This window comes from Takifugu flavidus, chromosome 21, assembly GCF_003711565.1.
Source record: "Takifugu flavidus isolate HTHZ2018 chromosome 21, ASM371156v2, whole genome shotgun sequence".
NCBI lineage: Eukaryota > Metazoa > Chordata > Actinopteri > Tetraodontiformes > Tetraodontidae > Takifugu > Takifugu flavidus.
This window is the reverse complement of record NC_079540.1, coordinates 8955572-8969478: the sequence shown is the minus strand read 5'-3', so window position 1 is coordinate 8969478 and position 13907 is coordinate 8955572. Positions and strand designations below refer to the sequence as shown.

The window sequence follows — 13907 nt, the reverse complement described above, 5'->3', positions numbered from 1 at the left end:
GTTCTTTTATTCGACTGCTTTGATCTTTTTTTTTTAATGGTTCTTGACCAGCCTGTGCTTCTTCTTGCCATCATTACTGGCTGATTTCACTCAGTGTCCCTGTCAGTCCTGAGGTGGGTTCTGCCTCTCTGGGTCTGGGAACACTGGAATCCTTCCTCTCTTCACTCTGCTGCTGGGTCATTGTTTCCACCCGCTGCTCCAGAGGGAGGAAGGGCCCGATGCAGACAGGGAGCTGCAGCTACCAATGGAGGATGTCTCCTATCTGTGGCAGTGAAGGCAATCTGGGTTCATATGTCACGGACGTGCACGTGCACACGCGAGTGTGTGTGTGGGCCTTTGCACATCAGAACAGAAAACAAGGTTGAATCAGCGATGGAACTGCTAGTGTCGGTGTAAACCATATCACATAGTAAGTTTATTAAAGGATATTAGGATAAAAAGGTAGTAGAGGAAGCAGAGTTACCCCAGTTGGTCAAAGTGGGAGGAGCCTCAACAACAGGGCGAAGCTGGGTTGGAGGTGAGGGAATAAAGGTCAGCCCCATAATGAGCAATAAGGAATGGGCTTGAACAGGCTGGTCTGAACACACACACACACACACACACACACACACACACACACACACACACACGTGCACACAGAGTTTCACAGGCTCCACATCATCACTTTTCCTCTTCCTCCTCCTTCTGCACCTCTTCCACTCCTCTTTTCTTCTGTGCCTGTAGCGCAGCCTGTCTGTATCCACCACGCTTTTGGATTTCAGTCCAAATGTCAGGCTTTGGAGTCCAGAGAAAACACACTACAGGGCCAAAGAGAAAACAGGGCGAGAGAGAGAGAGAGAGAACATTAGACTGCAGCGAGGAGCCATTTTCTCTGACCTGCCGAAGCACTGTGGCTTGATATTCCCAAAGCCTTTTTATTCCGAATTTCCCCTAAATCAGAACTTCCGAGCCGAGTTGAAGCAGCACTGGTACCAGTACCGACCCTTCACTGGTGCTGAATGTTAAAGAGCTCCAGTGGTTTTACTGACGCAGGTTAGTGTGTGCAAATGACAGCCGAGCCTGTTAAATCTGGCAAATCAGGACAACATGTCGCTCAGGGACAAAGCTTTGCAAATGTGCAGCAATCCCACTTCTGTCCTGCTGCTGGGAACGCTGGCCGGTCCTCTCAGACCTCAGACGGTGGAGCATGTAGAGTAGAACGTGAGGCAAAGCGGTGCAGGGCATGATGGGTAAAAGGACGCTGTCATTTTAACAGTGGGAGCCGGAGCGCCCGCCATAAAATACCTGAGCAGATGATTTAAAGATAAGACGGTGTCACCTCAGGCCCTCCCCACCACCACCAGCAGCTCCACCACCAGCAGCTCCACCACCACCAGCAGCTCCACCACCACCACCAGCAGCTCCACCACCAGCAGCTCCACCACCAGCAGCTCCACCACCAGCAGCTCCACCACCACCACCAGCAGCTCCACCACCACAGCAGCTCCACCACCACCATCAGCAGCTCCACCACCACCATCAGCAGCTCCACCACCACCACCAGCAGCTCCACCACCATCAGCAGCTCCACCACCACCAGCAGCTCCACCACCATCAGCAGCTCACCACCACCACCAGCAGCTCCACCACCACCACCAGCAGCTCCACCACCACCACCAGCAGCTCCACCACCACCAGCAGCAGCTCCACACCAGCAGCAGCTCCACCACCACCAGCAGCTCCACCAGCAGCAGCAGCAGCTCCGACCCCTTTGTCCTTTCCCTCCCTGCTAATAAAGCTTTTCCAACAGAAACCAGCGCAGCAGGAGCAGTGGCGCTGATTGACTCAGTAATTACTGAAGTTGCTCAGGTTGCTCCAGAGCTACAGGAACTTGTGGCTCAGCTGGAGATGCTTTATGTTTCCTGTATATGTTGCTTTACATAGAACCAACGTCTGCTGTAAGATGAGAAAACAGTTGTGTGCATTTTTACCTGATAAGAGGTGTGTGTGTGTGTGTGTGTGTGTGTGTGTGTGTGTGTGTGTGTGTGTGTGTGTGTGTGTGTGTGTGTGTGTGTGAGTGAGAGACCCTGCTGCTGTGTATCTGCCTCACCTGGAACACATTAGTCCGTTATGGGACAGAGAGACGGGCACATGCCCCCTAACCGACTTTCCCGCATTGCAGCGGGATGATGACATCATCACCACCAGGTTCGGTTGTAACCGGACCTTCAAGGTCCAGAGCCTGACGGCCCGTTGGGCAGAACAGCGCTGCTGCCGTGTTTCAGTGTTGAACTCCTCGGCTCCTCCTCTGGCTGATGGCTGAGATTCCATTTGAGAATTACAGATGTTTTTTTCAGTTCTCTCTCGCTCTCTGTCTCTCTTTGTCTCTCTCTCCCTGTTAACTCCTCATTGGAAAATCACCATCATCCTGTCGCTAATGTTAGTTTTTTACAGTCTTCAAACCCGTCTTTAATTCCAAATCCATATATTTTTCTTTTGTTTAACCCCACTCTGCTTATTACTGGACAGTTGACATTAGTGACAATACTCTGTTTACATATGTGGACGGGTCGGGGGTGGCCGCTGGGGGAGAGCGAGCGAGCGAGGGAGGGAAAAAAGGCTCGGAGAGGTTGAGGGAAGAGTGAGAGAGCGGTTTTAAGAAATAAGTGGGGGGTTGGGGGTAGTTTAGGGGAGAGCAGGCAGCCCATGACATAGCTAAAGCATGAGTGCATGCCTGTTGGCCAACATCCACCGTGAGAGTTCTGCATCTCGTTAAACTCCACAGCCTCTCGCCCCCCCAACTCCGACTTTTTCAGCATAATCTCACTTTCTCCTACTCTTCTCTCATTTAAATCTTTTATTCCTCTTTCCCCATGATTGCTCTGTTCTTTTGCTTTTTGATCCATATATGGAGACAGATGTGAACAGATGTGTGTGTGTGTGTGGGGGGGGGGCACGTTAAGACTTATTTTACGAAGGTGAAAACAACACGCAAACATCTGAATATTTACAGTTCTGAAAAACTAGAATATCAATGATTAATTAGATCTGGACCTTTTCTAACTCTTGAACTTGAATATTCTAGTGTGATTGAGCTGAAGACACAAACAAACCTGCGGTTTAAATCCCGTTTGTGACCTACTGACATGCAGATTCCTGCAGATTTCTGCGGATTCCTGCAGATTCCTGCAGATTCCTGCAGATTCCTGCAGATTTCTGCGGATTCCTGCGGATTCCTGCAGATTCCTGCAGATTCCTGCCACCAATTCATGCTAATGTGTTTGATCTTGCAGCCACGATTCCTCTGCTCCTGCACTGGCCCTCAAAACAGAACAGCTGGGCACTGACTTTATAACCTCAGTAAAGGCTAATGGATGACACCGCGTGCTGAGACATCGAGGTGGTCCTGACGTGCACGGAGCCCGAGCCATTCCACAGTTTACAGGGGGCAGTGGGACAAGTGTGAGCACGTCACAGAGCTGGAGGAGCTGAAATCAGGTCGCTTCATTTCAGCTTCTTTGGGTTTTGCAGACATGAGACTGACTTTTAGGCCATCCTCCTTTCTGTTTTATTTTAAGCATTTTATGCTGTTACATTTTTCCCTTTAATCTACACACATACGCATACACAGACACACACACACACACACACACCACACACACACACACACACACACACACACACACACACACACATGCTAGCTTCAGGGTGTGTCCTCTTTTCACTCTATCCCTGCAGCCAGTAATAATGACAGGGAGGAGACTGGCTTTAAAAAAAAAAAAGTCTTTTCTTTTCCTTTTCTTCATCCTGCTGCCTTCAGTCCCCCCCCCCTTTTTTTTTTGGGGCAGCTCAAAAACTTCACGATAACCAGAAAATTCTTCCACGTGTTCACTGCTGGGTTGGGATGGAGGAGGGGAGGAGAATACAGTGTGTCTGGTTTTCCTTCCAGTTCTCTTTCAAATGTCTTTGCTTCCCTTTTGAAATATTCAGTCTATTTTGGGGGGGTTTGCTGATTTGTCTAACAATACGAGATGTAAAACACACACACACACACACACACACGGAAAAGACAAGGCAAGAATAGGCAAGTTTAAAAAGTGTCTTCACCTCGCCACAAATTGTGGATCGATGTGTGGTTGTGGAGGGTTTCACGTCGTACAAATATTGTGGTCAGGATGAGGTTCAGCCGGAATAATCTAGAATATTTCATTTATGACTTTATACACATGTGACTTTTAATCCAAAGTCAGACGCCAACTGTTGGGGACAGACGGCGATAAATGAAAAGTGGTATTACAGGTGGAATTTGTGTGTGTGTGTGTGTGTGTGTGGTGTGTGTGTGTGTGTGTGTGTGTGTGTTTGTTTGCACTTGCTATATACCAAAATACTCATTCCACTACTAACGTGAGGACTTTTTGGGAAGTGAGGACGTTTTGGAAGGTCCTCACAACTTCCAGCTTCCTGTTTGAGGGTAAAGACATGGCTTTAAGGTTGATCTTAGAATTGGTAAAAGAAAAGGATGAAGGTTAGGCATTAATGGAGGCTGGAGTTAGGTGGCTTCAGGCTAGCTGAAAGACAATGGATAAATAATAAATAAGATCCAGGGTTAGGGTCAGGGAAAGAGTGGAGGATAGTGGCTAGGCTCAGGAATAGCACGGGCAAGGGTGGGCTTAGGAAAAGGACTGAGGTTAAAGAAGGTCAAAAGGAGTGATTAAAAAGGTTAAAGAGTGAAGGGTGATGGTTTTAGAGTGAGAAATGAATTAATTTATCATCACTGAGTAATTAGATAATTACTCCATGATGATCTTAGAGTTTAGGTTAAGGTCAGGGAAAGCGTGGGGTTAGTTGTGAGGGGTTAGTTGTGAGGGGTTAATTGTGAGGGGTTAATTGTGAGGGTTAGCTGTGAGGGGTTAGTTGTGAGGGGTTAATTGTGAGGGGTTAGCTGTGAGGGGTTAGTTGTGAGGGGTTAGTTGTGTTGTGGTCAGGAGCTGGGGACTGCCCTGTCTATGAAGGTCCTCACAAGGATAGAAGTAAAAGGATGTGTGGTTCTCACAACTCTAATGTTTGAGGGTGTTAGGTCTTAACTCCAGGATGACTCTAGCTGATCACGAAGCAGATGAAAACTCCCATTCAGAGCTGCTCTCAGACACAAGCCTCCACATTAGGAACGCACAAAGATCGAACGATTTAAATCTGTCATTTTTTCTAACTTCTGCTACACATTCAGCTGCCTCAAATAAACCGTATCAGTTGGAAAATCAGATATTATCTTCTTAACTCATCAACCACACAACACAAAGAAAGAGTGATCAACCATGATAAATGTCCAAATGATGCAGTCTAATGTAGTTGCTTCTCTTTCCTGGGATTTTCGTGGCAGTGAGGGACACCGGGAGGTGAAATAGTGTATAAAAATCAAAGCCTGGCGCCTTTGAAGTGGAACTGCCTTCATCGGGAGGATCATCAATAATCAGAAAGATGCTCTGGGCTCTATTTTCATCTTATTATGATTAAAAAGCAAAAGAAAGAACTTCGAAGCTGAAGTGGCTTCTTTAAAAATAATGGCTCCCCATTCTGGAGCAAAACCAGATAGTGACAACGAAGAAAGTGTTGGGCTTTGATCTCCTACATCACGACCGATCAAAGACAGGTTTCGTGTCCAAACAGGCGTCTGCAGAAATCAGCAGCCAGTTTTAGTCTCCCTCGTCTGTGGATAAACCCACGTTGGTGGAGGTTAAACTGGGCCTGTCAATCCTCAACCAGACTGACATTACAGATGTGTTGGGACTCGTTATTTGCTATGTGAAATATGACCCCCGTTCTCTCCCTGGGGAGGGGGGGGGGGGTTGACCTCCCCCCCACGCCATGTTTCCTCTGGGATCTGAACATTTTGGTGTAAAAAGGTCTGAAATTTTACCGATAAATGATCAGTTTCCTCCTTTATTCACCTCATTCATAATGTGATTACAGAACTCTGAAGTCCTGGTGTGTGTGTGTGTGTGTGTGTGTGTGTGTGTGATGTCATGGTTGTAGTTCTTTTTGACTGAGCAGTGAGGATAATTCAGGTGTGATTGTTTCCAGGTATGATTCCACTCCCAGGGTTCCTGGTGGTGGTGTCGTTGTGTGTGTGTGTGTGGGGGGGCACGTTGCTGTTTTCTTAGCCCGTGTTTGACAGGACGACCACACTGTGCAGGGTTGGGGGTGTTTTCTTGAACTGCTCCCCTGAGGGGACACTCTGATCCCAATTTTCCTGATACTGGCTCCGCACACACGTTCCTTCAGCCCTTTAATGTATCTTAGTTTAGCCTAACAACACACATCCGCAACCTGACGTGACTGTGGTGGTTTGAATGGTGGGAGCAGCTTTGAACCATTAAAATCATTGAAAAAGAAACTGGTTTCCAGCTCCTACAAACCACGGATGCACTGGTTTTGTAAGGGAGACGCATGCTGATCGGTTCCCTCGGGCCTGCAGATGACGTGGCTGCGCGGGTCAGAACTCTGAGACAGTCGACTTGTGGCTCAAACCAGCTTCTAAAAGAGAACTCGAAAAAAAAAGTTAATGACAAGGCCCAGCGGCCAACGAGTGTCGAGCACTGGCGGCGTCGGGTTGTGTTTCCCTGCCTGGAGAGGAGAGCTTAGGGAGGGACGACAATAAACTTTATCAGCTCTCACATTACCCCCCCTTCCTTCTTTTACCCTCCTAAACTTGAAGGATCTCTCATTTGTGACTGTTTTCTTGGTTTTGTGCGTCTTCTCGCCGTTTAGTTTCATTCCAGAGCAGATGTGTTTCTTCTCTGGATCTCCCCCTGTGCCGGCCCCCATGATTCATTTTCCACAGGCATCTTTAAAGTACCAAACCCTTCCCCCTCCCCCACCTTCCCTCCCTCTCTCTCTCTCCTTCTTTCCCTGAGCTCAGACTCCCACTGCTGGATCGTTTGTGCCTCTGGTGGAACCAAAAACTCGACAGCAGGAAGGAATGAAGCTGGTGTGGAGGCTCTGAAAGGCTCAGATGATCCTCACTCTCCTCCCCTGACAGTGACTGCGTGTGGGGGGGGGGGACGACCTGCCCAGGTGTTGTTGTAGGTGGATCCACTGGTGGACACCCTCAGGGAAGTAAACACACCTCCAGAACGAGGTGATGAAGTAGGAGGAGGACTTTTCTTTTTATGGGCTGCTTACTTTCACTCACGGGGTGAAGAAAAAGGTGGTGCCCTCCTCCTCCTCCTCCTCTACCCCCCCATCCCCCCGCTGCATATTCCCACCCTTCCCAGCCAGACCAACCATGAGGGTAACGATTCCGCTTTGTGATTGGTGGATTTCCATTCAGAGCTCCTGTAATATCATCACGTGGATGCTAACTTATATACAGCTGTCGCCCTCCAGGCCGCAGGGCAGAATTAAGCCCCGCCTCCTTCACTGTGTTAGATTTTCAAAGTTTAAAATAGTTTCAAAGTGGGGACGTGCGTTGGATGACAGGACTGCAGCGATGGCGAGAAAAGATGATCTAAATATGAAAGATTTAAGATGACTTCTGATGAAAAGATCAGGTTTTGATTGCAGCTGGTCGCTCTAGTCAGACACCTGGGAGGTCGTTTTAGTGACTTTACAGGTCACTTTTGTTCAGTCGGCGTATTGTTGTTGTCATGAATCAGTAATAATGGTGATAGAGGTTAATAAAGAGGTTAATAAAGAGGTTAATAAAGAGGTTAATAAGGAGGTTTATAATGCGCAGCAGGTGCACACACCTGTAAGTTTCATGAAGTGAGTGTGAAGGTGTGCGAGCTGTACCTGGTCTTTACGGGCACATGGACTGTGATTGCACGGTGAGAGAATCCCCAGCAGCCATGAAGTGGAAAATTGAGTGGTGGGGCCAAAGTGGGCGAAGGCAACAATTACCTGTCTGCCTGTTCTTTAATACCACGGTGGGTGAAACCTTCAAACCAGACTTTTTTCAGCTCCCCTGTAATGAAGCAGGAATAAAAGGCCCCTCAGACTCTGAGAAGGTCTTTCTGTTGGGAAAACCTCGGCCCTTTCTTGTGAGGGTAAACAGGAAGTTCCTCTTTATTTGGGCGGTTGATTATTGTGATAAAGTCTGAGCTGGGCAGAGACACCAGGATGAGGAATCAGCAGTGATTGGACGGCGACCTGTGTCACGCCGTGGTTCCATATTACTGCCAGCAAATCCAGTGAAATCTAAATTCCACGCTGCAAAAGTCCCCTTTAGTCAACCTGGAGACGGCCGAGTTCGAGAGGTAATTGCTGTTTGGTTAGGGCAAACTTCTGACTGGTTAACGCTCCTCATCCTCAGCTGAACTCCAATGGTCTGGTCTTTGGAAACCTCCTGCCACGTTGTCTCGGTGCTGCTCCCCTTCTCCCCTCCCTGTCTCTCCCTCTGTCTTCTCTCCAGGCTCTTCCTCATTCCCTCTCACTTTTTACGCTTTGATTTTTTCACGTCTTTGACCAGAGTTTAGCTCTATTTTTGCCACTCTGTCGTTCTGGGGTCAGTCCAGTTCGAGGGCCTCCTGCCGGTGCCCTCTGGCGACCAGCTTGGCGACCACAGAGCGGAGCAGGGAGGACTTGGCGCTGCGCTGCTGGTCTTTGCTTCCTCATTCTCGTCTCAGAGCTGCATTTGGCACATCGGCAGTGTGTTGCACCTGAACATTAACATGGCTGAACGCTCAAAACGACAAGAGCCAGACTTTACGATACATTTGCAGCTCTGAGCAGCCGCCGACCTGCTGACTCGTCGTGCGTTGCTTCGCTTTCTCTTTGACTGAACCATCTGGAAGTGGAGACGCTTTGAATCTGAGCTTTGATCATCTTCTGTTGTTCACCTATCACATAATCCCAGTTTTCCAGGCCGATAAGATGAAGGGGACCAACATCTGGACCTCTGGTGCCGTTCTTTCTAAACCGGCTCTTAGCTTTGCTTGACACTTTACAGTTTACAGCACAAAGCAAACCAATGAGTGTGTTTCAGACCTCTCTTACTGTGTCAGGGCTGCTTTTTTAAATGGATGTTTACTATTAAAGGAGAGGACGCGCTGCCTCGCTGAGATCCTGGATAAAACCATCCATGAAAGAGTGACGGTGCAGCTTCATTCAGACCAGAATAGGTAATCAGACAGTGAGCTGGACCCCCCCCCCCCCCCCCCCCCCCCCCCCTCTCTCTTATCCTGCCTGCCCGTTTCTGTTGCTTTGAGGCAAAGACTTCCTGATGTTCTCCAGCCTCAGAAAACATTGTTTTGTTTCTGTCATGAGTGAGGCAGCAGCATCCTCTTCTGGTTAAAAGGCTCAGCAAACAAGGCACAAGACCCTCCCTTTCTCCCTTGCTCCCTTTCTCCCTTCCTCCCACGCTTCCTCCCCCTCTGCGCTGCATTTCTTTACTTCCTTCTGCAGTTTCTTCCGTCTTCACAGTTCAGAAACACAACTCTACCGTGTGCAGTTACACACCAGCGCAAACACAGATGTTTGTGGGATATTCACGTCTCCATCAGGGAACAAATCCTCAAAGCAGCTCTTCACTCAGAGCCTCTTTGTCCGCTGGGGGGCGCTACTGCACCACATAGACGGTTCTGGAAGAACAAACGCAACGTTAATTTGGTTCCAATGCTTCATGATTCATCTGAATGATGCTAATTTCACGGTTTTAGGCTAATCTGTGAGTCTCTCTAGTTGAAGTGGGGATTGAGTGCCTTGCTCACAGACCAGGGATCAGCCACCTCTTTGATACAGAGAGCTCGTGTGTGTTGTGCATGATATTGAGAGTCCTGTCAATGGAGTTAAGTTAAAAACGATGGTGGAGTTTCCTGATCTGCTGGTTATGGCTCTGCAGACCGAGCACCAGCTCAAGCGACTTCTCTGTGTTGAGCGACTCCAAATGATCATGATCAAATGAAACCCAAACCTTCCGGCTGACAGAGAACTAAACTAAGATGAAGAGCGTTAACTGCCAGTGTGCCCTCCATCCTACTGCAGCGTACCAGCGGTGGCCCTCGGGCCTCAGGTTGCCAAACGCTTTTCATGAAGCGGGGATAAAATGTTAAAATTACCGGGACTCTGGGGGCCAAACAGAAAAGGGAGATAGATTCTAAATGAAACCTGATGGGATTTTGGATGAAATCTCTGTCTCTGTAGATAAGCAGTCGATCAAGCTGCAGGAGGAAGGTTCTGAGTTCTACCTGCGGTGGTGCGCCGCTCCGATGATGCGAGATGACAAATAGGTCACCGCAACTTCCCGATGACTGAGCGACCTGTCAGTCCGGATTTAAATATCCGAACACCCAAATCAAACATGACACGATTTGAAATGAATCATGATTTGCATGCGGCGAAACATCACTGTGTGTGCTGGAGTTAGGGCTCGAGCGGAGGATAAACAACCACATCGAGAGTGAAAGCATAAACAGGTGAAAGCATAAACGGGAAGCTAATTCAAAGACTGAATCAAGCTTCCTTCATGGCTCAACGTTTGTTCCTTCCTTTTTGCAATATCATCATGTTGAAAATTCTGTTGAAAATTCTTTTGGCCAAACCTTTATTTTGAAATTCATCCTCGCTAAACGTCGGAGTGCTTACTTGGAAACACGCATCACCCAGAATGAAAGTCCAAATTGTGGACGTCAGAAAAGGGCGTCATTGCTTGATACCGAGGGATCTGGACAAAATCTGGTGGTGGCGGTGGGGGGGGGGGGGCGATCATCCGAGGGAAAACTTTGTCTTTAGGGACTCTAACACCCCTGTCCTGTTTGTCTTTCCTCCTTCTGCTCGGTTGTTTACCAAAGATCCTCTCCTGTCACTCAGGAGTCATCAAGAGAGTCAACAATCAGCATATATTAGCATTGTTAATGCTCTCAGAGGCAGCGGCCATACATAAAGATTAGCCTGAATTATCTGTCGGAGCTTCCCAGACAAGCTTAAGTAAAGAGAAAGGCAGAGATCAGCAGACTGGAGACAGATGGGCCGCTGCCGTCACACAGCCGTGCGTATGCTAATTAGCTTTGTTCGCCCAGATATGCCCCTGAGTGGAAATCAAATATTTAGAGGATCTAAAGATTTAATTTCAGCTGTTGGTTAATGGCAGCTCAGAGCATCTTTTGGCTAAATAACCATCAGGGGAACGGCTCCGTTGCCCAATTTGGGGGTAATTTACTGTCTGCTATGGAAGTCGTTTCACACGTGTTGTATCACACCTGTTTGATCAGCCTGATTGGTTTAAAGTGTCGGCCTATTCACTATTCATTTTGGTTGTTTGCGGCACGGAACCATCCATCATGTGCCCAGGCCATCACCATATTTGAGTGTTCCCACATTATGTCTCTCCACCGTGAGGACAAACACTCGATTAGCGCGGCCCCGGTCCATGATCCACCGGGGATGGAGTTGATTAGAGATGATCAGACGTGACCGCTCCGTGTTCTCGCCGCAGTGTGGGGTTGGGAAACAGGCTGCGCGCATAAGCATGTTTTCTGACAAGAGAACATTGTGAGTTATTGTCACAGGCTGGAGAAAATGGGACGGAAATCAGCGTCCAGGTCCCAACTGTGTCTGACTGGTGCCGGTCTCCTCTGATCGGTGATGGTCTGTCAACGGGACGTTGGGTTGGTCATAAATCCTTCTGAGTTGCGTCCCTGTTTGGTGTGTTCCTCTTGTTGGAGGAAAGTGAGGCCCAACTGGGATAACCACGCCCTTCAAGCCATTTCCTGATGTGGTTCTTTTCCATCCACCTCCTCCTGTGCAGTTGACCTTTCTCAAGCTGAAAAAACTTCACACTTTTGGCTGTTTCAATAAAAGATCCCTGAGATCTTCCCACACGTGATCACTGGAGGCACACGACGATTAGAGACACTCACAGCAGATTTCCACCCTCTCAGTCCCTCTTTACCTCTCTGGTTGTGCCTTCTTTCACTGTCATATTGATTTTTTTTCCACGTTTCCCGCCGCAGCTAGCATGAGTAAATATAGCCTCTCGCTCCTGCTGCTGTTCTGCAAAGACAAGGGCAGCGCTGCGGATACAGTAGCTCCGCTTCTGTGGAATTGAGCCTCGGCTCCATTGTGTTCTAATGTTATCATCAACCTCATTATGGCTCCTCTGACCAGAGCGTCACCTCCGCTTCACCTCCTCTTCCTTCTATTTTTAAAGGTAAAGCTCCACGTCGAAGGCTGTTGTGCTTGAACGCACCATGAGGAAAAAAAAGCCACAACAACCTTGGGATGGAATCAGAGGTCGTTCGCATTTCCGGCGTTGCTGAAACCAGAGAGGGGAGGGAAAAAAGTGCACCTCAATTCAAAGGTTGTTGTGCAGAGTGGGACCAAAGGGGAGCGTCCCCTGATGGCTGCCCGCTGATTGATTCTGGGGGAAAAAACAACACCTTTGTTGCTTCGGACCATTGTTTTTCCATCGTTCCGCGTCAGATCTGAAGGCGTGCGGCTTCAGTCGTCCCGCCGACTCAACCTCCCCCCAATCCAGTTAGCTGGGCTCGACTCCGCAGAGGAAGTTTTAATGATCAATTCTTCTTCCTGTCTCCGTCTAATGAGCGAGTCGCAGAGAGCGACAACTCTCCGGTAATCAATAAACATGTCCGAGTCGGGCCTGAAATCAGTCTCACTTATGCATAAGCAGATTACTGGGGATTTGTTCGGGGGTCTTCAGGAGCCACATTAAGCCTGCTTATTTAGCTGAGATCCAGTGACATGTGTAAATGACTCCAGAGGTCTGCAGGCTGTCAGCTAACCCCCGCTTTGTTTTGCATGAACGATGTCCTCCAGTTTAGCCATTCGTCACACGGCGACGCCTGCACCCCCCCCCCTCTTTCATTTAAATGAACTGGAATGATTTACAACTTCAGGTCAGAAGGGGCAAAAAAAGACGTTTCTCTTGTGTCATTTTTTTTTTTAAACGCGCAGAACTTTTACAACTGGACATTCAGACAGACAGACAAACGGACAGAGACGTGTTGCCGCGATGTCGTCTCTGCTCCTTTACGCCGCCACTGTCAATCGAAGGTAACCTGATGACCTGATTGTGTCCCCGTGCGCCTTGAACATTGATCCCATCTCTAGAAGTTAACGTAGAGATGTGGGACCGCCTGTCCAGTCCCCTGTTCCCCGCTCTGGTGGTTTTTGACACTTATATCGCTTCAGTTTGAGGTGTGATCCTGTTTCTGGAGCCTGGGCCACCGCCTCGGACTTCTGAAACCAGATTACGCTTCGTAAAAGTCATCTGGTGCTCCCACGCAGACGCAGGGCCGGGATCTGAGACCGGGTGAGATCTGAGTCCAACAGGGTCTCCCTGGGTGACAGTCGGCGGCGGCGGCGGCGAAACGCCATCGAACGTTTTGCGCTCTTAAATCCCAACGTTCCAAAAGGCTGTATTTAATTTATGGCGGCCCAATTGCGCATCTTAGAAACACAAAGAGGCAGAAAGTAAGACAATAAAAAGATTAAATCAAACTTTAATCTCCGCGTTCCTTTTTCATTCTTTTCCGTCCAACAGCGGCTCGGCCTGGAAAACGGCATCTGCCAGAGACTTTAAACGATTATGGTGACAGAATTAAATTAGCTTCAGGCTCCTCCTCGTCCAATCAGTCCCCCGTTGGTGTCCCCCGCCCCCACCCCCGCTCCTGCCCCAGTACATCACCCATACCCGAACCCATGATTGCTCTCTGATTCCAGAGAGGGTATCTGGAGTGAGCTCAAATCCCTGTGGGGACATGAAGCAACTCAGACACTTAAGTCCAGCTGGACACAGGCAGCATGCGACCTTCTGTGTGTGTGTGTGGGGGGGGGGGGTGCAATCGTGACTCTGCTTTCGTTTAATTTCCCTTTAAAAGTTATATATATATATATATAAAATGAGGCTGGATGAGAGAATAATTAAGGAAAGCAGCTTCCCCTTTCGTTGTCCCGGTCGGCTCGGCGGCAGG

The 13907-nt window shown here is 48.6% G+C and overlaps 1 long non-coding RNA gene across 1 annotated transcript; it reads right to left on the bottom strand.

Annotated features, from left to right (window-relative positions):
* Positions 1-387: 387 nt before the first annotated feature.
* On the bottom strand, positions 388-2489 carry LOC130517861 (uncharacterized). The gene is made up of 2 exons (XR_008947845.1): positions 2090-2489; positions 388-797 (listed from the first exon to the last, which is right to left on the bottom strand). It is a non-coding gene; the product is annotated as an uncharacterized LOC130517861 (long non-coding RNA).
* Positions 2490-13907: the final 11418 nt, after the last annotated feature.